Raw genomic sequence first — 25,827 nt, forward strand, 5'->3', positions numbered from 1 at the left:
ATGATTTTGTGGCGTTCCTGGGTGGTAGGTCTATCAGGTCTGACATGTAGGCTGGGGCATCTCTGTGAATGATTTTGTGAACTAGGGTACATATTTTGAACGTGATGCGTTCTTTGAGTGGTAGCCAGTGTAGCTTTTCTCGTAGGGGTTTAGCACTTTCATATTTTGTTTTACCGAATATGAGTCTAGCTGCTGTGTTCTGGGCAGTTTGAAGTTTCTTGATTATTTGCTCTTTGCAGCCAGCAAAAAGTGCGTTGCAATAGTCTAGATGGCTAAGAACCATTGATTGTACCAGGTTACGGAAGACGGTCCTTAGGAAGAAAGGTCTCTCTTTTTAATTTCCACATTGAGTGGAACATCTTCTTGGCTGTGTTTTTCGCGTGATTCTCAAGTGTTAGGTGACGATCAATGGTAACTCCAAGAATTTTTAGGGTGTCCGAAATTGGAAATTTCAGTTTTGGTGTGTTGATGGTGGTGAATTTGTTCGTGTTATGTTGAGAGGTGAGTATTAGGCATTGGGTTTTTTCTGCATTGTTTCAGCTGGAATGCATTCGCCCATGAGTGCATGATGTGTAGACATTGGTTGATGTCATTGGAAATTTCCTTTAAATCTTGTTTAAATGGGATGTAAATCGTTACATCGTCTGTGTATATGTATGGGTTGAGGTTTTGGTTTGATAGTAGTTTGGCCAAGGGTGTCATCATTAAGTTGAATAAGGTCTGTGAGAGGGGGGATCCTTGTGGAACTCCGCATTGTGAAAATGATCCTCCCCTTCACCTGAGGGTCCTCAGGATTTCCCCTTCACCCTTGCTGCCCAACCTCCTGGTTCAGTGCAGTCCACAGGGCAGGGCTCAAAGAAATCAACTTCAAAGCAAACTTAACAGTCCAGCAGTGCAAAAAGACACAATACTTGAATCAACACACAAAAAAAAACCTCACAATTCCCCCTGTTGCTCCTCTCAGGGGTACAACCACAGCAAGAAAAAAAAACTTTTAACTCCCAGGCTTCCAGCCCCCAGCTGGGCTCCTTTTAGACAGTTTTATAGCCCTGGGCCTTCTTTCTCCCCCATCTCCCTTGGGAGGGGCCAAAACACTGCAAGCAGTTCCAAAAAAATAAACAAACACAGTTCTTGAGGCTTCAGCACACAGCTCAAACCCCTTCAGCTTCTTTTAGGCTTTTTAGCCACAGTTCACACTCCACCTTCTTCCTGCTGGGCTCAGCCCACTCCGGGAAAATCTCTCATCCCTCTTCAACCAGAACTCTTTAAACTCAAAGTTCATTCACAGCCTGAGCTCTGGAAAATGAAAAGGCCCCACCCATTTGGGTCACTCTCTCTAAGCACTGACCCATTCTCCCACATGACCTTTCCTCTTTCCTCTCTTAGCCCAGTTACCATACCATGAAGTTACCTGGTCCCTTAGTTTATTACCTAAGGCGTGAGCCCAGGCTGAGAGGTCCATAGGCTCTTCCTCGCTCTCCTCTCTTTCTCTCTGCCCAGCTTCTTGATACTCCATGGGTTCCCCGTCCCACCCACTTTGCAGCTGTTCCTCTTTCCCTTGATTACCCTGCAGGGGCACCACCCTTTCCTTGTTAGAGTTCTCCCCCTGTTCCTGCTGGGGAAGGTAATCTCTGTACCAGGCTTTGCCCCGAGGTTGCTGGGAAATGGTCTCTTCCTCTCCTCCATTTTACAGGGGTCACGAACCTTTCTCCGCTCTCTCTCGGGGGATGCTGGGTAATGTAGTCTTTTTCCCTCCACCCTTTTCTAGGGGGCATTACTACTTCTCTCGCTCTCTGGGGATGGAATGGAGGCAAGGCTCTGTTCTGCCTATGTCTGCTCGTGAGCCGCCTCCCTTCTTCCTCTTCCACTTCCATCTTATCTACCCCCAGGTCCTCTCCTTCACAGCATTCAGGTGTCCATGTGGCTGATGTGGTCGAGTTAGACGTCACTTGGTATGATCATGTGGTTAGGAATCCCTTGAACCAATTGAGAACGTTGCCTCCGATTCCGAAGTACTCTAGAATATGTAGTAGTATTCCATGATCAACCATGTTGAAGGCGCTGGACATGTCAAATTGTAAGAGTAGTATGTTCTTGCCAGTTGCGATCAGTTGTTTGAATTTAGTCATAAGAGTAATTAGTACTGTTTCAGTGCTGTGGTTAGACCGAAATCCTGACTGGGATTTGTGTAGTATTGAGAATTTGTTTAAATAATTTGTGAGTTGTTTGGTCACCATTCCTTCCGTTAGTTTGGTTATTAAGGGAATGGATGCTACTGGTCTGTAGTTGGTTAGTTCACTAGCACATTTCTTTGCGTCTTTGGGTAAGGGGGTGAGTAGTATATTTCCTTTCTCCTTCGGGAAGAGTTCATTTTGTAACATATAGTTCAAATGATTCGTTAGGTCTGTAATAAATTGTTGAGGGACAAATGTCATAAGGTTGTTTGGGCATATGTCTAATTTGCAATGAGATTTGGCGAATCTTTTGAGTGTTTGGGAGAGGAGATCCTCCGATAGTATCTCAAAGTTGGTCCAGGTAAGACATAAGACATAAGCATCACCATGCTGGGACAGACCAAGGGTCCATCGAGCCCAGCACCCTGTCTCCGACAGCAGCCAAAAGAACAAGCATTTCGTCCCGCCCATCCCAGAAATAGTGGATTATTCCTACGTCCATTCAGTAACATTCTATGTTCTTTTCCTCCAGGAAGCCGTCTAACCTTTTTTTAAACTCCGCTAAGCCAACCGCCCCAACCACCTTATCCGGCAACAAATTCCAGAGTCTAACCACGCGCTGAGTGAAGAAAAACTTCCTCCGATTTGTTTTAAATTTACTACACTGCAGCTTCATCGCATGCTCCCTCGTCCTAGTATTTTTGGAAAGCATAAACAGATGCTCCACATCAACTCGTTCCATTCCACTCATTATCTTATAGACCTCTATCATATCTCCCCTAGGTGAGGCTAGGCAGAGGGAGTGGCCCTTGGGGGCAAAGGGATAGATACAAGCATGATTTACTAGGAGTACCGTGCACCCCAAAGCCATATGGATTGGGTTATAACAGCCAGTTCCCTGTGTTTGTGTCTGTCTGTCTGTATCTGTGAATGTGTTTTCCTTGTGTGTGTCAGTGTGTATGTTTGTTTGTGTGTGTGTGTGTTTATCTGTGAAAGTATGTCTGTGTGTGAGTGTGTGTATGTGTGTGATTTTATGGTTAGTATGTATGTGTCTCTTTGTTTTGTTTGTGCACTTAGGAGCCAGCTCTGTGGGTGCCAATGGATGCTGAGAACCCTCAATGTTGAGGAAGTTCCTTCCCTGTGTCCAGGGAGGGGTCATTTGTATTGTGTTTGGCATTCCTAAATCATTTTGAAATGTGTTTCTGTGTGTTTCTGTGAGTGTGTGTGATTTGTTCATGCATGTGCATGTGATTTGTTTGTGTATATATGGATGTGTGTGTGATTTGTTCATTCAGGTGTATACCTGTGAGTGTGTTGTGTGTGTGTGTAATCTGTGTGATTTGTCTATGTTAGTATATCTGTAAGTGTGTGTGTGTACATATCTATGTGGGGGGGGGGGGGAGGGTGATTTTGTTTGTGTCTGTGAATTGTGTGCGTGTGGGTGTGTAGGTAGGCAGGTGGATGTTGGGCTGCAGGGCGCACCACAGTCTGCTGCAGCCCGGCATGTACCGCTCGCTGCCCCTCCCCCTCCCTGCCCCTCCCCCTCCCCCTCCGGCCGCTGGCTGCCGGCAGGGCTCGCTGCTGCTGCTGCTGCCGCCCGGTGCCGGGGGCGCGGAGAAGCCCTGGAGGGACTGGAAAGCTTTCTCCCCGCTGAGAATGAAGCCGCTCAAGGAGCCCGCCAGTAGTAGCAGCAGCAACAACAACAACGTCTCCTTCGTGATCCACTGCCACATCGGCAAGGAGATCAAGCACATCTGCAGCAACTGCAGCCGTGGGGAGGACGGTGAGTGCCGGGCTGGCTCGCCTCTCTGCAGCCACCGCCGCGCTGCCGGGGCAAATGGGACAGGGAGGGGTGGGGCGGGGAGGGACCGATCCCGATCGGCGGCCGGTGCACCAACTTTTGCTGCTGGAAACTGCCCGACCGTCCTGGGAGCATCTAGCGCTGGCGGTGCTGCTGCCCTGTGTAACACCGCGGTCGCGCCTGGCCGGGACCTTACCTTACTTTACAGTGTAGGGCCTCATTCATAAAAGGACAAGACGTGGAGGCCTGTGGGGGTCCGTGCGAAGAGCTGCACAGTAATCGATCGGGGGTTTGGGGGAAGGGAAGGGAACGGGAGAAATTGCCCTGTGAAAAATCCGGCCAGAGCATCCTGCGCGCGTTGCACGGGTAAGTTAAGAGCCTCTTGGAAAGGAAAACATTCCTCGCGTTTCTGCTGCTCTCAGCAGTTCTGCAGAGCCGGAGAGGCTGGATGTGGCGGCGTAAAGCTGTTTGTTCCCCAGCAGAACATCCTCCCAGATGTTGACTCCGATTCTCGCTCTGCATTTTACTTAAGATGTCAGCAGTTTGTCTGTCACTTCTGGCTGTACTAGCCCGGACTCCTTGTTTTTGAAGGTAGGAGAGGTTTCTGCAGAATAAAGCTGAGGTGAAGGTGAAGAAATTCCAGCGAAGGTTACTTTTATTTTGTTGCCGAGATCTGTAGGGCCGCTGTGTGCAGAGGAGACAAAATGGGGCAAATCTTGCGGTCCTCTGGTAGCCCTGGGTCTGCAGCAAAGGTGCCACTGCCAATGTGTCGTTTCGGTATGACAGTTCAGGAAAGCTGCTTTGGTTCACTGGCAGTAAAAATGGCCAGGATTGCTATTTAAATCGTTGGATAGCATGTTTTACACCCAAAAGGAGCCATGCAATGCAGGTTTGTGTGGCTCCCTCTTTTTGGGGGGAGGGCAGTTGTCCCCACGCGAGTTAGTTTTCTGCATGCTATGATGATCCTCACTCCTAAGTCAGAGGATGTGGAGTGACTCTGGTATCAGTTTATCAAATGTACTGCTAAATACTGGCTGTAGTTCTTGCATTGTGCCAAAGAGAGCTTTCCTTCTGGAGTTCATTGAATGTAGTATGTATACACAACCTCTATTAAGGTGTGCTTGGAAGTTGATTTTTCATCAGACCTGTGAGAAATATTTCTTTTATATTTTTGCCATATCTTCTTGCATGTTACAAATTGGGATAAACAGTGCTTATGTATATACTGTATGTGCGTTCTGTATACATATGGTATGGGCGGTGGCTGTGACTTCTGCTTTATGAAAAATAAGCAGATATATAGAGAGCAGGAGCAAAGCCATCCTATTAGCATAATTTATTCTCCAATTTGAGCCAGGTACAGCCGTTTATCAAGTCAGTCTTATAAGAGTAATTGGGTCGGATGGTAAAAGGATTGTAGCCTCACTTCTATGTACTTCTTGCTATTTAGTGGGGGTGGGGTGGTTTAATAATGTTATTGATGTGCTCTTATTATTTTTATTTGAATTTATTCTGGGGAAATGTCACTGTTTTTGATCGGCTTACTGAGCTGAGCTCTCCTATTTATTCTGTTCATTCTCCCTCGTCTTTTGAGTTCTTCCTGAGGAAAGGTGGGTTACAAATGATAAACAGTGAACAGTTCTCATTTACTGTGGTTTTGCTGTTTTCTGCATATGAAATGAGAATGTGCCTGCCAAGTCCTAATGACTGCCTTGGTTGGTTGTAGAGATAACTGGAGCCTTTGAGGTTGTTGCACCTCATACAAGTCCTTTCTTTCGATTCCAATAAGAAAGAGATCGACCATATACTGAGGATCTGTTATCGTGCCATGAATGTTAGAACAGTGCTATAGATTATATTGAATTCTTCATTTTGTTTTTCTGGTGCGGTCTCTTTTGGTTTTTTTTGTTTGTTTGTTTCAGTAAGACTCAGAGCAGGAGAGAAAACAGGAAATACCTTCCATGAGAGGAAGTACTTTGTGTTACCTCTGTGACTCTTTGTACCCTACCTTGTAAGTCGCACTGAACCTGCTACCGAGCGGGAAAGAGCAGGGTATAAATGCTATAAATAAATAAATACATAAAATAACTCCAGATAACACGTGTACTTAGGAAGGGCCGTGAAGTAATGTGTGACCCCGCTGAGTGAAAAGGTATAAAATATGTGTTACAAATAACGGACATGAAGGGTACAAATGTTTGGTTGAGTACATTTGGGCTACTTTCATTTTTGAAAGTTTCTCATTTTTTAAAGACATAATTCCGTGTTCTTCAATGCAAGGCCTGGGGGCCAATGGTAGCCCCCGTTGTTTTTCGTGGGGGGGGGGGAGGATTCTGTTACTCTGCCTACCCAAGCTCAGGACAGAAAAGGGAAAGTGGATGGGGGAAGAGCTGCATGCCTGAAGGACAGGGCATTTCTCAGTAGACAAAAGAGAATACATTTGGAAATCTTCACAACCATGAGGAGGTACCACCCATTGAAGTTTGAAGGTGGGCTGCTGGGAATTGTACTGGCGGCGTTTTTATTATGCTAGTCTTGGACATAAAGGAAAAGTCAGACTACGTTAGAAAGAAATGTATCTTTATTACTCACCAGCAACAGCACAAGAAATACTACTGGCTCTTGGCATTAGTAGTTTTACAGAACAGAGTCTAATAGGAAGGAAAGTTTTATTCCTCACTGTCATACAAAGGTCACAGAACAGAGAGAAAGAAGCGAAAAGGAAGGAAGAAAGAAAGAAAGAATGAATGAATGAAAGAAAGATTCTTAGCGGTAAAGAATTAGTTCTTACAAGGGGGGGAAGGACACCCCCCTGGAAATAGGTTATTGCAAGGATATGAAACTTCTCTTGCCATCCAGACTATTTCATAGTCTCTTTATATACACAGTTATTTATATACCCTTCCCATCACAAAGGACCACCTCATGTATCACCCAATCAGCAATCCTGCAAGTACATAGGAGTCCTGTGATAGGGCCTTAGTATCCTTGCCACACCTCTGCTTAGTTGGGTTGTCATGACAACTGGGGGGGTCTTCTCAGTTTGTTTGTAACAAGACAGTTGGTTGAGATGTCATGGCAATGGTCTTGTCAGTTTGTGGTCAGCCAGAATGGATGTCATTGACACCTGCTGGTCAGCAGAGGTTTTTTGGGCCCCACAAAGGGAAGATATTTGGCAGCTCTCCTTCAGATCATTAGAATCCAAAGTGGCCCCAGCTTAAAAATTAATGAAGACCACTGATGTAATTAGTCCATACCTGAGACTGAAATTCTGCAGGATTATTGCAGTTGATATCCCTCTATCTTGTGGTGTAATTAAGTCACATCATATCCCACTTTTGGTACCTTTTTGCTCAGCAGGTCACATTTTCTGTTGTATTTTTAGTGTGAAATGTATTAGTACTATTTAATGCATGTTTGATTTGTATCCTGCTTCGATCATTGGGAACAGCAGGTTATACATTTTGGAAATAAAATTAAAAGATAAGTGAAGGACATGTGGAATGGGGTTTCTCTGGGACAGCTCTTCCATAGATCTTCTCTGTTTCATTTATTTTTGAACGCTATGAACATTTGACCAGGTGAATGTGCTTTTTCTGTCTGTCTCTTACTTCTCATCTGGAACACACTAGGGAACGATTAGGTGATCTCCAGTTACTTTTACTATTTTAAGGAATCCTCTGACTCTCTTCTGGGACTTAAGTGATTTATTTTGTAGCTCAGAGCAGTGTTGAGAAAGTCCCTCAACAGCTACCTACCATATTTCCCTTGGCTGGCCTCTCGGGGGCCTTTTTACTAAGCTGTGTTAAGCAGCTAACAAGGGGTTTTTCAGTGCGGTAGACAGTAGCACAGGCCTGCCCTACTGTCCCCCGCACTAAAAAAGCAGCTCCCAAGACAAAAATCCCATGTTAACCTGAGGCTGATAAAATTTGAGATTTGGCACCAAAACTGACCCGAAATCTGGATGTGGGTTTTGGCCTGAAAATGAAACTCTTCTTTCCCCCCACCCAAAGGTCCTTCCTGGGCCTACTTTGAAAACAACCTGGTGGTCTAGTGGCTTATTCTGGGCAAAAGTAATCCCCAGTCACTCTTGCTCCCACAGGTTCCTTTACCAAAATGGACACTGGGACTTCGCAAAGCAGGCTTGCCAGACTGCCGCGAGAGGTTCCGGTGGACATTTTGGTACTGGAAGCAGTATATGCAGGAACAACTGGAGATCTGATATATTTGAATGAAATAATGTTGTGATTCTAAATGTGGAACTTCAAAATGTTAATGTTCTAGGGGCAAGAGGAGTTGCAGACTTTTAATTGAATTTTAGTAGGGTTTCAGAGTTAAGCTTAATAGCCACGAGCATCTTTTCTTTTTTTTTTTTTTTCATTCACGTTCCTTGTTACACTGGGCTTTATGTCTGAAGGAAGCATATAATGGGCTATTATCAAATTTGTGGAAAATGGCAGAAAAGGCAGTGATTCTGACTTAGCAGGGTTTTTTTTTCCTTTTATAATTCCAGTTCAGTTGGAACCAAGATTAGGATATAGTGCCATGAGTATTTGTTCTCAGCTACTCATAAGAACATAGCTGTTGCAATACTGGGTTTCTTCCAGGTACTTGTGACCTGAATTGGCCACTGTTAGAAGCAGGATGCTGGGCTAGACAGACCATTGGTCTGGCCCAGTATGGCTATTCTTAGGTTCTTAAGGTTCTTATGTTTCCCACAGTGGCCAATCCAGGTCACAAGTACCTGGCAAGACCCCAAAACAGTAAAACATTTTATGTTGCTTATCCCAGAAATAAGCAGTGGCTTTTCCCAAGTCCGTCTTAATAATGGCTTATGGACTTTTCTTTTAGGAAATTATGCAAACCTTTTTGAAACCCTGCTAAGCTAACTACTTTTATCACATTCTCTGGCAACAAATACCAGAGTTTAATTACATGTTGAGTGAAGAATTATTTTCTCTGATTTGCTCTACATGTGCAACTTAGTAGCTTCATTGCATGACCCCTAGTCTTTCCTTGTAATTTTGGAAAGAATAAACAAGCGATTCACGTCTACCCATTCCATTCCACTCAGTATTTTATAGACCACTATCATATCTCTCCTCAGCTCAAGCTGAAGAGTCCTAACCTCTTTAGCCTTTTCTTAAAGGAAAGTCGCCCCCATCCCCTTTATGATTTTCATTGACTTCTCTATACCTTTTCTAATTCCACTATATCTTTTTTGAGATGCAGTGACCAGAATTGCACATATTATTTGAGGTACAGTCGCACCATGGAGTGATACAAAGGCATTATAACATGCTCATTTTTGTTTTCCATTCCTTTCCTAATAATTCCTAACATTCTATCTGCTTTCTTAGTTGCCGCTGCACACTTAGCAAAGGGTTTCATTGTATCATCAACAATGACACCTAGGTCTTTTTCCTGGTTGGTGACTTCTAATGTGGAACCATGCATCACGTAGCTATGGTTTAGGTTCCTATTTCCTACATGCATCACTTTGCACTTGCGCACATTAAATGTCATCTGCCATTTGCATGCCCAGTCTTCCAATTTCATAAGGTCCTTCACAATCCTCTTGTGATTTAACAACTTTGAATAACTTTGTGTCATCAGCAAATTTAATTTAATTTATTCCCATCTTTAGATCATTTATAAATATGTTTTAAAAAGCAGTCCCAGTACAGACCCATGGGGAACTCTTCTCCATTGAGAATACTAACCATTTAACCCTACTGTCTCTGTTTTCTAGCTCTTAACCAGCTTTTAATCCACAATAGGACATTACCTTCTATCCCATGACTTTCTAATTTCCTCTGGAGTCTTTCATGAGGTACTTTGTCAAATGCCTTTTGAAAATCCAGGTATACAATATCGACTGGCTCACCTTCATCCACATGCTTGTTCATCCCTTCAAAGAAATGTAGTACATTGGTGAGTCAAGATTTCCCTGCACTAAATCCATGTTGACTTTGTCTCATTAATCTATGCTTATGTATATGCTCTGTAATTTTGTTTTTTATAATAGTCTGTACTATTTTGCCTAGCACCAATGTCAAGCTCACCAGTCTATAAATTCCCGGGTCACCTCTGGAACCCTTTTCAAAAATTGGTGTTTGTTCCCTTTTTATATCTACCCTATCCTCTGCCAGCCAGTTTGGTGGGGTCCTAGTGCTTGGGACTTAAGATTTCAAATGAAGTGTTAGGGATTTATTTATGTATTTAAGACTGGCCCTGGGAAGAGGTGAAGCTGAAAGGGCAATAAAATAGCACAATCCCTCTCAGAAGTGCAAAACCAAAGGGCGAGGGGGAGTGAGGGAGGAGATGTAAGGGCCAGTGGGAGAGTATAAAGCAAGGAGATTTCATTGACAGGAGATGGCGGGAGCGTGCTTGGTCCATTATCTGGCCTGAAGCTAGTAGGCAGAGCTTGTCACCATATTGAGTCACCCTAAACAATAGGAAACACTAATTAAAAATAAGGACTGCCTACATTTGGCTTAGTATGGACCAATAGTTTGCTTTACTTTGAGTGTATCAAAATGGTGGCTATGGCTTCAGACTTGTCACCTGACACTGCTTCCTGTCAATTAAACCTCCTTGGTATAGAGCATCAGTGCTGAGGAGCACAATTACCAAGGGGAGGGTGGGAGAGAGAGAAGGAAAAGGAGATAGAAAGGGAAAAGAAGCTTTAACTTTTGGTCATCCACCAGTTGCAAAGCTGATTCAGTTAAGCACAAGGAGCACGGGGCCCTGTGCAGCCACCCCTGTTGTCCCTGCTTGACCCTGTTGGCAGCAGAGCTTTGAGTGTATCAAGATGGCGGCTGTGGTTTCAGCCTTGTCACATGACGCCATCTCCTGTCAATTAAACCTCTTAGTATAGAGCATCAGTGCTTAGGAGCACAATTACCAAGAGGAGGGTGAGAGGAAGGTAGAGAGGAAAAGGAGATATCTTTTGGTCATCCATCAGTTGCAAAGCTGATTCAGATAAGCACAAGGAGCACAGGTAGGTCGGCTGCCACCTGGGTTGGATTGCCGCTGCGCCCCCATGGCGCCTCACCCCCCCCCCCCCAGCGAATCACAACACCCCCTCCTCCAGCGCATTGCTATTACCTCCTGGGGGTGCAGGGAGCAGTCACACGGTTGTAGGGTCTGCTGGTTCCCTGCCCCGGATCAGGAAGTAATGTGAGAGGAAACACCCCCTTGCAGTGTGCACCCAGGGTAGTCTGCTCCCACCGCCCCAACCTTGGTATGCCACTGCACATTGGATAGCAGCACACTCCTGACACATCCATATGTACACCCTCCCTCCAACAGTTGTGCACTGTTTCTAGAATAATGCCTAGAACTTACATGCGTACCTGCCAATTATTGGTGCCAATCACGCACATAAGCACTAATATTCTGTGAACTAAACTAGGTACACGTACTTCTAGGTACAGTTTATAGAATTGCCTTTAATGTGTCATTCCTTGGCAGTGACCACTATTCCCCCCCCCCCCCCATCCACTTCTTTTCACAAGCCTTTTCAACCTCCTAATATTTTGAGATTCCCATGGTATAAAACAAGGTCAACTAAGATTTGATCTATCTTTCTGTTCTAGGAATATTTGTGAGTAATGTCTTGTATAATCTAGAATAATCTATTCTTTGAGTAATGTATCTATTGGATTTAGTTGGCTTTAGTGACTGAACCAATTTTGTAAACCGCTTTGGTTGGTCTTATGCTAGAAGGGTGGTATATCAAACCCAATAATTAAATAAATAGATAAATAATACTGCCTCGCCATCATCTCCAGCTCTGGCAGAAGAGGGCAGTAGAAGACCTCATTTGGAGTCCAAAGTAGAGGCCTTCCACATGACAAGACATGGCACAGCCACTGAGCCACCAAGGCAACCCAGAAAAGACAGATGCTAGTGCTTTCTTGCTTTCATTGCAAAGTAATTTATTCATTGTTTATCTTTAAAATTGTGTAGAAAACACTGCAGTTAAATTGATTTATTATGCTGAATGGTTTGCCTATATTACCACTTATTGTTCAATATTGATGGCCAGTCTCTTCTAGGATAAGGTTTGGCTCTTAAAGCCTTTTACTAAAAAATCCAGGGTATTCATCCAATCTTTTGATTCCATACTCTTCACTTAGTCCCAGACTGCAAACTATACTCTCACCGTCACAGACTAGGTTTGAAGTTGCTTGATGTACTGTGTCTTCTGTCTAGCCGTGGCCCTCTTGAACACAGTCCCTCCCAATCGCAGATGCAAATCATCACATACTGAGTTCAGATCAGGTCTAAAAACACATTTTTTTGCACTGACCTTTGGATGATTGCAGGCCATCGCGCCTCAGGGTGGTACCAAACATAGGGCTTCTGCTTTGTCCGCTATTTGGCACTTACTGTTAGTTTGCTTCTGTGTGTTCTCATTATTTATTGATGTTTCTTGTCTTATAGAATCATGTCTTTTGTTCTACTGCACATTTTCATTATTATTTTATTATTCTGAATTATTTCTTAATCTAATTGTAAACTGCCAATGGTTAGTGCAGCGGGCTTTGATCCTGGCAACCTGGGTTCGATTCCCACTGCAGCTCCTTGTGACCTCGGGCAAGTCACTTAATCCTCTATTGCCCCCACATACCAAAACTTAGATTGCGAGCCCTCTAGGGACAGAGATAGTACCTGCATATAATGTGTACAGTGCTGCGTACATCTAGTAGCGCTATAGAAATGATTAGTAGTAGTAGTAAGCAAAATAGTTATTAAAATAGTCAAAATTCTTCCCAAAGGAGGTAAGGGGAGCTGCGTGGTTGTGGCAACACTCAGCTCTGGACATTAGGCAGACGTGTAGGAAGTACATTTGTCTCTGAGAATTTCTGTAGACAAATCAAGGCTGTGGTCCGCATTTGAGTGACTCCTGTTTGCAGGTGAGTGCATGGATGGAGTGAAAGGCTTTATTGAAGAGTCTGTGGTGTAACTACAGATATGTACTTTGTTTTCAAGCTGTGACAAATATTGAAGTATTTTGCCCAATATCTTCTAAGTATCAGATTTGATGACAGCTGCAATTCGGGTTTCGGCTGCATTTGCCCTCCAGAGACCAGACAGTCTTTGAATGGATGGAGCCTTTGCTGTACAATTTTGATTTCCTTAAGAATCAGAGGTTCGTTCTGAAACAGCACACCCCAGAGTATATGTTTTGCCCCTTTTGAAGCTGATGTAAGCCAGCAGAACTGCAGAGCATTTCTTTGGCAAAATACATTTTAACCTGGAATAGCGCCAGTGTTTTGAGCAGGTGAAATCTTAAGTGTCTTCAGTCCCCTGTGGCCGCCTACTGTACTGAAAACAGCAAGACAAAACAATTAAGCAGCTCCCGCTTCAAACCGTGCATGAGCTCGGGAACAAAAACACAATTTGTATGAACGTTGCTGAGTCTTGTTAATATTTATCTGATTTAACTGAAAGAGCAGCCTAATCATTACAGTGTAGAGAAATGAAACCGGTAGGCCCCAAATTTAATTCCTCACATTCCCCAAGGTTAGAAATTATTACAGTATAATATTTTGTGGTGTGTGGTTTCAAATTTATATTTTTACTACTTTTGATACAGCTAATTATGTATCTGCATTTTTAAAGTTAAATTGCTATCTGTGCCTGATTTATACTGTAATGTAGTATGTGCTGTTACAAATTGTTGATTTCTCAGGGCACCTGGGCAGAATAGCCATTACATAACACAGTTTTCTTGAGAGCCAGTGAGCTCTACAGCTGCCTCCAGTGACTCTGCCGCTGACCACAGGCTTGCTTCTCTGTTGCCTTTCAAGGGACACTAACCAATACAATCTTTGCTCCACTGATCACTCAGGCTCCCCTCTGAACACTTGCTGTGAATGATAAAATAACTGAAGGCTTGTTTTTTAAACCTGTAGCATCATTATTTTGGAAAGGAAATGGAAAAGGTGCCGGTACTCAGTACCCCTGAGCACCCCCTGAAAAAAATGCCCTGGCTATGTCTCTTCTCCTTTCCATTTGTGTATCCTGGAAACTTGGTCCATAAGGCTGTTTGTTTTTTTTTACTGTTGTCCTGTGCATTCCCTGCCTTTATGTGTCATCCTCTGCAGTGTTTGGTTTTTGAACCTGTTAAACCACATCAGTTTGTCCTGTTTTCATTTCTGAGCATTATTTTTTTTTACAACTTTATTTATAGAACCACACATAACAATACAAATATTCATCTACATCAAAGTGTACAGAAATATGTACCTCAAGTATGGAGTTTATATCAGTAAACCTCACCCCTTAGTTCAAATTCCCCTCTCCCCTTTTGTATCGTCTCTCTTATACAACCATACCACCACCAGCGTTGTTTCTTCTCTATGGTGACATGAATAGGCAAACATTATTTTGAAATTTCCCAGCCCCGCCCCCAACCCAATTACCCTTTCCCTGTGCTTAAAATCACATATTTAATGCAAGACTATCAGGCTTATTTTTGAAAGAGAAGGGCGCCCATCTTCCGACACAAATCGGGAGATGGGCGTCCTTCTCTCAGGGTCGCCCAAATCGGCATAATCGAAAACCGATTTTGGGTGTCCTCAACTGCTTCCCATCGCGGGGACGACCAAAGTTCACGAGGGCATGGCGGCACCGTAGCAAAGGCGGGACTGGGGCGTGATTAGGAGATGGGCGTCCTTGGCCGATAATGGAAAAAAGAAGGACGTCCCTGAGGAGCACTTGGGTGACGTTACTTGGTCCATTTTTTCTTGCAACCAAGCCGTGAAAAGGTGCCCAAACTGATCAGATGACCACCGGAGGGAATCAGGGATGACTTCCCCTTACTCCCCCAGTGGTCCCCCCCTCAAAAAAAACTTTAAAAAATTTTTGCCAGGCTCTATGCCAGCCTGAAATGTCATACCCAGCTCCATGACAGCAGTATGCAGGTCCCTGGAGCAGTTTTAGTAGGTGCAGTGCACTTCAGGCAGGTGGACCCAGGCCCATCCCCCCTCCTACCTGTTACACTTGTGTTGGTAAATGTGAGCCCTCCAAAACCCACCAGAAACCCACTGTACCCACATGTAGGTTCCCCCCTTCACCCCTTAGGGCTATGGTAGTGGTGTGCAGTTGTGGGGAGTGGGTTTTGGGAAGGGTTTTGGGGGGCTCAGCACCCAAGGTAAGGGAGCTATGCACCTGGGAGCTATTTGTGAAGTCCACTGCAGTGCCCCCTAGGGTGCCTGGTTGGTGTCCTGGCATGTCAGGGGGACCCTTCACTATGAATTCTGGCTCCTCCCATGACCAAAGGGCTTGGATTTGGTCGTTTTTGAGATGGGCGTCCTCAGTTTCCATTATGGTCGAAAACCGAGAACGACCATCTCTAAGGTCGACCTAAATGTTGAGATTTGAGAGTCCCCGACCGTATTATCAAAACAAAAGATGGACGCCCATCTTGTTTCGATAATATGGGTTTCCCCGCCCCTTCGCCGGGATGTCCTTAGAGATGGGCGCCCTTAGAGATGGTCGTCCCTGTTCGATTATGCCCTTCTATGTACTCCGTGAGGTAAATTCCCCCAGACGGGGGACAGGTCTTGTTGATAAGTATGCCAGACTTTTGGTGATCCCTGCTTAGCATTCTGAGCATTAATTTTATATTGCATACCAAGGAAGTATATCAAATCTTCTGAAATAAATAAGAAAGAGATCCAGGCTGAGCAAATGGATATTTGGTTATATGACCAATTCCTGTAAAAAGTATTAGACCCCTGTTTACAAAGCTGCACTAGTGGCTGACGGTGTTGGCAATGCCGCACGGCAGCTGCTAGTGTGACTTTGTAAACAGGGGGGTTAGGTTTTGCACACATTAGAATTTTCCAGGGCCAAGGACTGTTTTGGTCACTTATCCCCACTTTTAAGCTCTATCTTTGCAATTGTCTGGCCTAGTTTGGTGCTGTGTACAGTCACACAGCACCAAATAAATAATGGAGATTATTAACTACCCACCTATATTTTTGCTCCCATGTTGCAGTATAATTCTGAATAAAGCTATTTCCCGTTTGAGAATAGCACAGAACATAACTTGAATATGGAGAAGCCAAATCCATTTTTCGCTTCCTTCAGATTTGCTTTCGCTCTTCAGTTATCTCTGGAATATTTGCAATATTCATTCAACAGATAAAAATCATAGCATTTGAATTTCTGTTTTGTTATAAAGTTAGGTGATCATTTTCCAGCTAATCAGGGGTTCTTTGATAATACAAAAAGAATGTAAGTATTTATTTACTATACTGAGTCAGAGAAAAGGTCTATCTAGCCCAGCTTCCTATTTCCAACAGTGACCAATCCAGGTCCCCCAAAAGCAACACAGTTCTAAGTTGCTCCCTACAAACAAATGACTTTCCACAAACCAACCTGGTAAGCAGTGATTTATTGACTTTGTTCTCTATATAAACTGCTTTTACCACATCATCTGAGTAATGAATTCCAGAGCTTAATTGTGTGCAGGATGAAAAAGCTTTTTCTCTGATTTATTTTAAATGTGCTGTTTAGTAACTTCATGGCTTGTCCTCTAGTCTTTGTATTTTTGGAAAGAGTAAACAACGAACGTACATTTACCCATTCTACTCACTCATAATGGTATAGACCTGTAATCTAATTTAATCCTGTATTTATAAACCACTTTCTCCCTCAAAGGGTCCAGAGCAGTTTACAGTAAACTATTGAACTACAGTTATATAAACGAAAATAAGAAAAATATAAAAATTGACCCTACTTCAAAAACTGTTGGAACAAAACAGTTTTAAGACTTCTGTGAAAAGCACAACAACAGATCTGTTTCTTCACCAGTACTACTACTACTACTACTATTTAGCATTTCTATAGCGCTACCAGGCGTATGCAGCGCTGCGCAAACATAGAAGAAAGACAGTCCCTGCTCAAAGAGCATACAATCTAATAGACAAAAAATAAAGTAAGCAAATCAAATCAATTAATGTGTACAGTAAATGAAGTTCATTCCAGATCGCAACTACTGTATATAAAAAGGATAATCGAAGAACAAAAAGAAAATCAGAACTCCCACACACCAGCGTACACAAATCTCAAAAGTGGAAGATAATGGAGCACCAAGATGATCCAATGTGGTAAAAAATATGTTTCATTCAAACTTGATTTATCAGAGGTACATTATTGTAGTCCCAAACAACCTCACTCAACATAGGCCATGTTTCAGCTAGAAAGTCATCATCAGGAGTTGACTGCAGTAGTAGTCTGTAAGAACTGAAAATGTCTCAATTAACAATGATAAACCTCGGGCCGCTGCAAGCCACCTAAATGTGTAGACAAACTAGGCACGGTCTAGGATCGGAAGCTGCCACAAAACCTAAAACTCCATGCTTTTAGCTTAATGTCTATTTGCGCTGAAAAGAGAAGCCACTCCTTACTTCTGGCTAGAACCTAGTTTCTCTATGTTTCAGTGGTGTGCAGCCACCCAAGGGTTATCTTTGTTGATTGAGACATCCTCAGTTCTTTAATCACAGGCTACTACTGCAGCTGGACCATACCTAGTTTGTCTACTTTTAGGTGGTGTACAGTCGCCTGAGTTTTATCATTGTTGATTGAGACCTCTTCAATTCTTTAATCACGGACTACTACTGCAGTCAACTCCTGATGAAGGCTTTCTAGCCAAAACATGAGCTGTGTTGAGTGAGGCTGTTTGGGACTGCATTAATGTACCTGTAATGAATCAAGTTTAAATAAAGACATATTTTTCACCACATTGGATCATCCTGGTCCTCCATTATGTTCCACTTTTGAGATTTGTGTATGAAAAAGATGATGCCAATATCTTTTTACACTGAACACTCTTAAAAGATGGAAATATTAACAGACAGGAATCTTTTGACCTGGAAACTTTTCTGACTGAAGGAAATACCACTAACTGAGTCAGACTTTCTGGAGGCAAATCATGAAAAATTTTAAACACAAAAGAAGCTAATTTAAACAAGAATCATGCTTTAATAGGAAGCCAGTGAACAGAAACTAATAATGGAGAAACCTCTTCTTTCCAAAAATTAATCTAACAACTGTATTCTGCAAAAGTTGTAGTCTTTGAGTGAGAGAATCTGAAATCCCAGAATATAAGGAGTTAGAATAGTCCAAATGAGATATAACCAAAGCCTGGACCAACACTGCAAATTGGCTTTCATGGAGGTAAGGATGAATAGGCTTCAGTTGCCTTAATTAAAATAAAAAAACACTTCTTATATAAATTATTAATTTGGGCTTCACAGGTCAGCGCGCTAAATGTATTATAAAACCCAAAACTTTAGATGCGTTCACAATATTCAAGACCTTATTAATATTCGAATAGTAGCTGGAATTTTTTGTCATCCATTTCCCATTCATAAAAGCTTTGTTTTAGCTGGATTTAATGAGTCGATTTTGATTAGACCAAGATTCAGTCTTGTTAATGCAGGATAAAACTTTTGATTGCAATAAGATGATGTCCATAGGTATGGTCATAATGATAAAAATATCATCAGCAAATGAATACAGATATTCTCCCTTGTTCAACAACATTGTGTCCAAAGAATACATGAAGATATTAACCAAAATGGGGGACAAGGGAGAGCCCAGGGGACCCCACATAACGTACGCCAAAAATGAGAAACCATACCTTCTCTTTTCACCGCATAAGAATGGTTAATCAAATACTTTCTAACTCACTCTAGGACTGTTCTACCCATTCCAAAGCTACTCAGTCTAAAGAGGAAAAGTTCATGATCCACCATATCAAATGCAGCAGACAAATCAAACTGCAATAACACAGCTTGTCCGCCGCTGCTTATTACTGTCTTGGCTTTGCAGCTCCTGAAACCATGATGAGAGGAATTCAAAACTGTAAATTTATCTAAATATTCTGTCAATTGTTTAGCAACAAAAGATTCTGCTAATTTGTCAAACAGCGAAATATTAGCTATTGGCCTATGTGTGGATGGTTCAACCAGATCCAGATTGGGTGACTTCAGAATAGGAGTTAAAAGTATCCTGCCTAAAAATTCTGAAATAAAATCTGACTGCAGCATGTTGTGATCCAGAGAATAATCACTGATGGAGGCTGATTCATTAGCTCTGATGGCTGTTTTCCGTGCCAGAGCTCCTTCATCACATGGATGTTGAACCCAGAAGACCAACACAGCCTAGGTGTGGAAAATAAACACTAACCTGAGGTGTCTTAGGTTTCCCTGGTGCCTGCAGAAGTTTCCACAGCTTAGACATTGAGTGATCATTTGGAACCATGAAATACCGGGCATGTGAATGGGAGTATCAGGTTGGAACAGTTTCCTCTCCAAGGCTTTGGTTCACCTCTCAAATGTTGTCTCAGCCCTTGGTAGTTGTGAGTCAGGGCTGTCTGTAGGGAAGAAGATAGTCTTGGAGGACATTTGGGAGGGTATTGTACGAACTGAAGCTAGTCTTCAGGAATCAATTGATGAGACATCTGAATTTACAAAACAAGCTGTGGCCAAATTGAACAAACAAGACAGTAGATTGGGGGATTTAGAATTAAAGCTGGAATTTTGAGGACACAGCTGCAGTTCAGGATCAAAGGTGGCCTTATGAAACATTGCCTAGCCCTGCATTTGTAGCTCTAGGTTTTGGAGACTATAAGTAAATGTAAAAATCTTAATTTATTCAATTTCCCCATGGCCAATCTTTTGGCCCCCAAAGAACTTTGAGAGATGCACTATACCTGAGACAATTGCAGTATCTAAGTATAATCCTTCTGTGAAGAAACAGTGTGTTTTAAGTCTAAAATGTATTGGATATTGTCCTGCCTAAATTAATTCTGAAGAGTATTTCTCTAGTTTGGCCAGCAGGTGGCGCATGTTTATGCTTAAAGCTCTTACTGAGGACTGACTTCTCTTTCTTTTAGTCAGCACACAGATAATAGGAAATGCCTGTAGTGATGTAACCAGTTTTTATTTGAAACTTGACTGTTCTGGTTGGCCTGGATTTTGAAATAACCCAGCAGATGCTGGCTGTTGCTTTGGTCTTAGCCTGGAAGAAGAGAGACACAGATCACTTTGCTAAGGCTCTGTGAACAATTATGTCCTGATCTTCCCAGGTACTGTTAGACAGTATATAGATGTTTAGTTAGTTTTCTAATTACCTATTTTTCAGTTACTTGTTACTGTTTGCAATTTGCACATTTTTGTCCACTGTTCAACATTTTTATGAGAATAAATACAATTGTTTGTTCGTTCTGCTGTCTGGACTGATAAAGAATCCTGGTGGTTTGTGTGTTGAGTGCTTTCTGGGAACTGTGGGACAACTGGAAGTGTGGCTCCAGTAACCTAGAAATCACTGGGGATAATTTCAGAGTGTGAGACTCGCCCAGAGGCGGTTGTGACCCAGTCAGTAGGTGGAGGGTGCTAGTGTAAAGCATGAGCAGCAGGTACAGGCAAACCTGAGCTGTGCTGGGGATAGACCGTCTAAGTGGCTGCTGGGAAACCGCAGGCAGGTGGCTAGGCATTTTGTGACACCCTCATTATAATGGAAATTACTAAGTGATGTCAACCCCTCCCTAGAGTCACTGGGGGAGGAAAATTGGTTTATAATGAAGATATGAGAAGCCCAGCCTCAAGGAGGAGTGTTTGTGGGGAAAATGCAGGGGGAAATGTTCCTGGTTGTTGAATGACAGTAAGGGAGGAGTTTAGAGTTAAATGTTGTGGTTGGGGAAAGCACAAGGACTTGTTGTGGTTTGGCAAAGCACAAAGGTCTTTGGTTGCCTTTGCCTCTGCTGGGACTCTGGAGGAGAGGGGGTGTCCTGGATGGGTTCAAGAAACTAAGGCTGAACTCAAGGAGAAGTTTCTGTCTGTCAGAGCAATAACTGCGAAATGAAGGAGTGCTCCATATGGGAAGTAGGGGATCCCAGCCTGGGAGCAGGAACAGGGAAGAGCCTGTTAGAGCCCAAGATAGTAGCCCAGGGAGGTACATCTTGGGGAAGATCGCTTGTTGCACCAGTGCTGCAGGCACAGCTTTAGATTGTTCCACCCAGAAAGGTTGAGTAATAGGAGGAATTGTAAATATGTACGTACTGTAGGATCTACAAATTGAACTAGCAGATTTACACCATATCCCTGAGTTTGGTTCTGTATTTATTGTTGCAAAAGTATCAAGTTGAAAAATCCTGGACCGGAGTCTTCATTGCATGAGAGGGAGAGTGATTAACTCTTAGAACTATCAAAAGTTAAGTAGAAAGAAGTGGAAAATTCAAACCCTAAGGCCTACTGGATGTTATCTGGCCCCGGCCTGTGCCCAGCATAAGAAAGGAAAACAGACTGTGTGTGTTTTATGTTTTGTGGCCCAGGTCGAGGGTGCCTGATCCTGAGAGCTAGTCAGTGCCCAGGATGCTGGTGAGAGAATGTGAGACCCGGGTTACATAAGGTTCTGTCTGCCAGCAGAGAAGAGGAAGGAGAATGAAGTGGAAGGAGTGATGGATTCCCTGGTTTGGTGGTCAGTTTGGATTTTTCTGCTTTCTTGGAGCCATCTAATGATAACATCTTGGACAGAGCCACTGGTTTGTCATCTTATGTTCAGAGTCTGATAGTTATTGTACTTCAAAATTATTTCGAATTCTGAGATGTTTCTTTTGCCTAAAGGTGACTATTTTTCTGAATGTGGCTAAGAATATGCAGGTTCAGAGGTAAGCTTTTCTCTAGCTAAAGCCATGTCTGATAGCTGTTGGGGCTACCTTTTTCCCTCAGTGCACCTGTAAATGTATTGTTAATTATGGTAGGGGGGTATGGAGAATAGTAACTCATTTATTGACCCAGCATTTGAAATATTTTCTCGCTAGTAGTAGAAGAGTTCTAATTAAATTTCTTTCTTTCTTAATTTTTTGTAGCCAATTTGTATAATAAATGCTCACAGGGTTTCTTTTTCCTTATTGAATTAATAATTTTCTTGTTTCTTGGTTGGTCCTTCCTCTGAGTATATGGACTATAGAGACCGTTATTTCTATGTTTTTCTTTAATGTTTGCTTTAATAATGATTCTGGTACATTAGCTCTCTTTTCCTGATGTGAATGTGTAGATCTACGTTAGAGAAATTGCAATTTATAAAAATGTGTCACTGAGGAATACTCAGTGTGAGAAAGGCACAAAGACAGAGTGGAGGATCCTCGGCAGGCAAGTACTAGGGAGATGTGTGTTCTTCTGCAGTTTTATAGATGTTTATCATTTAAAATCTAAAAACAGAATCCTTAATTATAAGCTGCGATAGAACAGAACAGTTACATACTGAGAGAAGTGATTTTACTGTGAGTGAGCTCAGACACACTCTCCCACCTAGGTTTCGAGAGGGAGCTCTTGGCTGTGACCTCAGTCTCTGTCACTCGTGGGACGATGATCAGAAGCAAACACAGGCACTGGAGGCTGTTAGCGCCATACTTGTGCCTGCGTTTGCTACTGCCCCATGATCAGAGCCAGCATGCACATGAAACAAAGCACCCGCAGACTCTGAACACAACTAGCATGCAAATGCATGCAAAACAGGGCTATTAGCGCAAGTAGCATGCAAATGCATGCTAAACCTATTCCTCCCCAATGATCAGCTTGCAGCGTGCCAAACCCTACGCCACCTCAGAGCTGACATTAGGGTTTGCAGACAATTGGGGAGGAATGGTGGGCCCTGGCCAGCATGCATTTGCATGCTAGAAGGCCCCCCATTCCCCCTAATGCAGCACCCCGTGTCCCCCCCTGCAGGAGCAGGAACCCTGACCCACCCACCCCTAGTGGCATGGGCACTGGAGGTGCGGTGAACCTCTAGTCCCCCAACCTCCCAGACACGGGTTCGGGGGGGCCTGGAGATCTGGTGGGTTTCCAGCCCCCTAACTCCCCTGGCATTCCATCACATGCCCTGGTGGCCCAGTGGGCCGCAAGTCAATTCCCCCCTCCCACCTGGTGGCCTAGCAGTCCTTCCCCACCCCTTACCTTCGTTGGAGGAGGGAGGAGGCCTCCCTCCTCTTCCATTGGCGCAGCCTCGAAAATGGCGGCGCCCAGCCCTGCCCAGTGCATCCTGGGATGCACTGGGCAGAGCTTCACACCATATAAGGGAGACACCCTGGATCTCCAGCCCCCCTCCAAACTTGTGTCGAGGGGGTTGGGGGACTGGAGGTCTACTGGACCTCCAGCCCCCATGTTGCTTGGCTCGGGGTGGGGGTACTTGGGGTCTGGTGGTCCCATGGACCTCCAGCCCCTGTGTTTTACAGGTCTGGGCTTTTGACAGCCTAGACCTGTCAAACAAGTGCGGTGCTCAGGCACAATCCTCTCACACTTTTACCCTATGATCAGAGAGAATAGCATGCTTAAATTTATATGCTATTATCTCTGATCATAGGGGCGGTAAACCCCATGCTGTTCCAGCGCTATTTGTGGAGCGCTGTTTGGAACAGTGCAGGACTTTTGATCATCTGCCCATCAGTGGTCCTCATTTGTGACAACTGGAGTCTCAAAAAAAACAGATTTTAGTGTTAGCTACTCCTGGGGCTGGATTCCCAATGGCTTTTCACCCATTCATGAAAAATGACGCCTAGTGAATCAGACCCCTCATCCTCTTCTTTGAGTTCCAATTGTGTTTGTTACTTTAGACAAGTCATCCCAGCTGCAAAACAGCCATATTACAGGCCCTAAAGAGCCAAATGTAGATCCCAGCCATGTGATAGGAAGAAAGGGCAAGATTAGACCATCAGGATTAGCTCCACAGCCCTTTCTGCACATCTTTTAACCTTTATGTTTTTTTGCCAGTTTCCATCATTTGCAAACCTAGTAGGCTACCGGGTATGTCATTTTCTGCAGCATTTCTGACATCATAGTAATTTCATGCAAGAACTGTCTTCAGCACTGTGCTAATTAAAGTGCTAGTTTTTTTCTGGTGCAGTTTGGCTGGACAACAACTTAGACAACTATGATATAGCCCTGATTTTTGCATTTCAAAAGATAGTGTAATTTGACAGCACAGTAGGCAAATCAGGTAGTTTTTCACCCTGAAAATGTCTCAAAAGAGAGACTGACAACCCCCCCCCCCCCCCCTCTACTTTGAGCTCTCATCTGAATAGGAATCTGTCACATCTAGTTCTGTAACAACATGATCTTTCATTTGCAGCCACTTTACCCTAGTTTTACTCTGAAGACTCCACTTCTTCCTATCAACCATTTCTCAGAGTGCATTCCTTTGTAGAGAGCCATAGACTGCCACTTGCTTTGAAACCTAGCAGCCTGCACTTTGACTGCCACCCCTAGAGGTCATTGTTGAGCATTATCCGGGACCTGTGAACACTTCCTGTTCGCCCTCAACCCCAGCTAATTGAATATTGTTTGTTTGTAATCAGGGGCGTAGCCAGACCTCGACTGGAGGGGGGGGCCAGAGCCCAAGGTGGGGGGGGGGCACATTTTGACCCACCTCCCCGCTGCCGCCCTCCCGTCACCACTTCCGCCCCCCCCCCCCCCCCCCAAGGCTGCTACCGCCGCCCTCCTGCGACCGCTTCCGAGCCCCCCCCCCCCCCCCCGCACCACCAGTGCAAAAGTACCTTGGCTGGTGGGGGTCCCCAACCCCCACCAGCTAAAGCATTTGTCCTACACTGTCCAACTCTGTTTTCAGTTGCTGTGCACACTCGTTTTAATGAACCTGAGCCTGCGCAAGCACTCTCATTTTCATTAAAACGAGCGTTGACAGCAACTGAAAACAGAACAGGGCACTAGGCAATATCACACCAGTGTAGGACAAATGCTTTAGCTGGTGGGGGTTGGGGACCCCCGCTAGCCAAACCGGGGGCCCTAGAGCCAATTTGGGTGGACCCAGGCCCCCATGGTCCCCCATAGCTACGCCAGTGTTTATAAACCACATTGAACTTGAGTCTATTTCGGGCTAATGTGGGGTATAAATGTCATGAATAAATTAATTAATTAATTAAATAGATGGATTGTTCTTCCATGGTGGGCAGTGCTGCTGCTAAAGCAGTGAAGGTAAGACAAATTGTGCAAAGGGGTCAAGACATTTCCTGCATTACACTGTTTTCAAGTTCCTTATAAACATGGCAGCATATTTTTTTCTACTAGGTAAGACAAATTTTGTTCTTTTTTTTCACCTATCAAATCCTATGGAACAAGGTCATGTAAATGCTATTGAATTTATTTGAATATGGCAGTATGTTGACTGATAGGGAAGTGGGGGGGGGGTTGTCTTCATGCCCTTAGTTCATGTTGACACTGTTTGTGATATTATTCCAAATACAAGTACACCCACCTGTTCTTGAGAATTTAGTGGAGTCGGTTCAAAAATTGAAATGACTTAACAGTAATGTCATTTCAAACCTGGTGCTGGGTCCCAAGGGGGCTCTATAATTTTGAATGCTACTCAGGTTATTTGAGGCTGATTGCTGGGCAGCGACAACCCATACATGAAAACTGCACAATTTAGCAGAAGGAATTTGAGCAGACATATAATTATTGATATAGTATTACATTCACTTTGGAAATGTTACATAAGGGGTAATTCTGTAAGGAGCTGCTTAGATTTAGACAGCAAGCATGCAAATAAATGCCAGTTTTCTGGTCATTTACCTGTGTATGTGAACACATACATGAATGAGGAGGGAAGTTATCAATGTGGGCTACTGTTAAGATGTTATTTTATTGGAAACCCCAGTTATTAGAACTAGATTTCATTACATAAAATGGAGCTGACCTAAAAAAAAGTATGAGCTAATGGTAAAATAACACATCTTAATGGTAGCCCATGTTCAGTTATCAAAGTTGGATACAGTCAAGATGTGTTGTGTTACTAATAACTCAGGCTATTTTA

General features: G+C 43.6%; 1 protein-coding gene across 2 annotated transcripts in view; it reads left to right on the top strand.

The window, feature by feature from the left end:
• PHACTR1 (phosphatase and actin regulator 1) overlaps positions 1–25,827 on the top strand; it is a 436,304-nt gene that overhangs the window by 93,864 nt on the left and 316,613 nt on the right. The window contains exon 1 of one of the 2 annotated variants that reach the window (XM_030211101.1): positions 3,870–3,957. The exons of the other annotated variant lie outside the window; for it this stretch is intronic. The gene's annotated coding sequence lies outside the window, so the exon portion shown is untranslated. Of the gene's footprint in view, positions 1–3,869; positions 3,958–25,827 lie in introns of those variants that run through there. 2 annotated transcript variants of the gene reach the window in all.

This window comes from Microcaecilia unicolor, chromosome 1, assembly GCF_901765095.1.
Source record: "Microcaecilia unicolor chromosome 1, aMicUni1.1, whole genome shotgun sequence".
Classification (NCBI taxonomy): domain Eukaryota; kingdom Metazoa; phylum Chordata; class Amphibia; order Gymnophiona; family Siphonopidae; genus Microcaecilia; species Microcaecilia unicolor.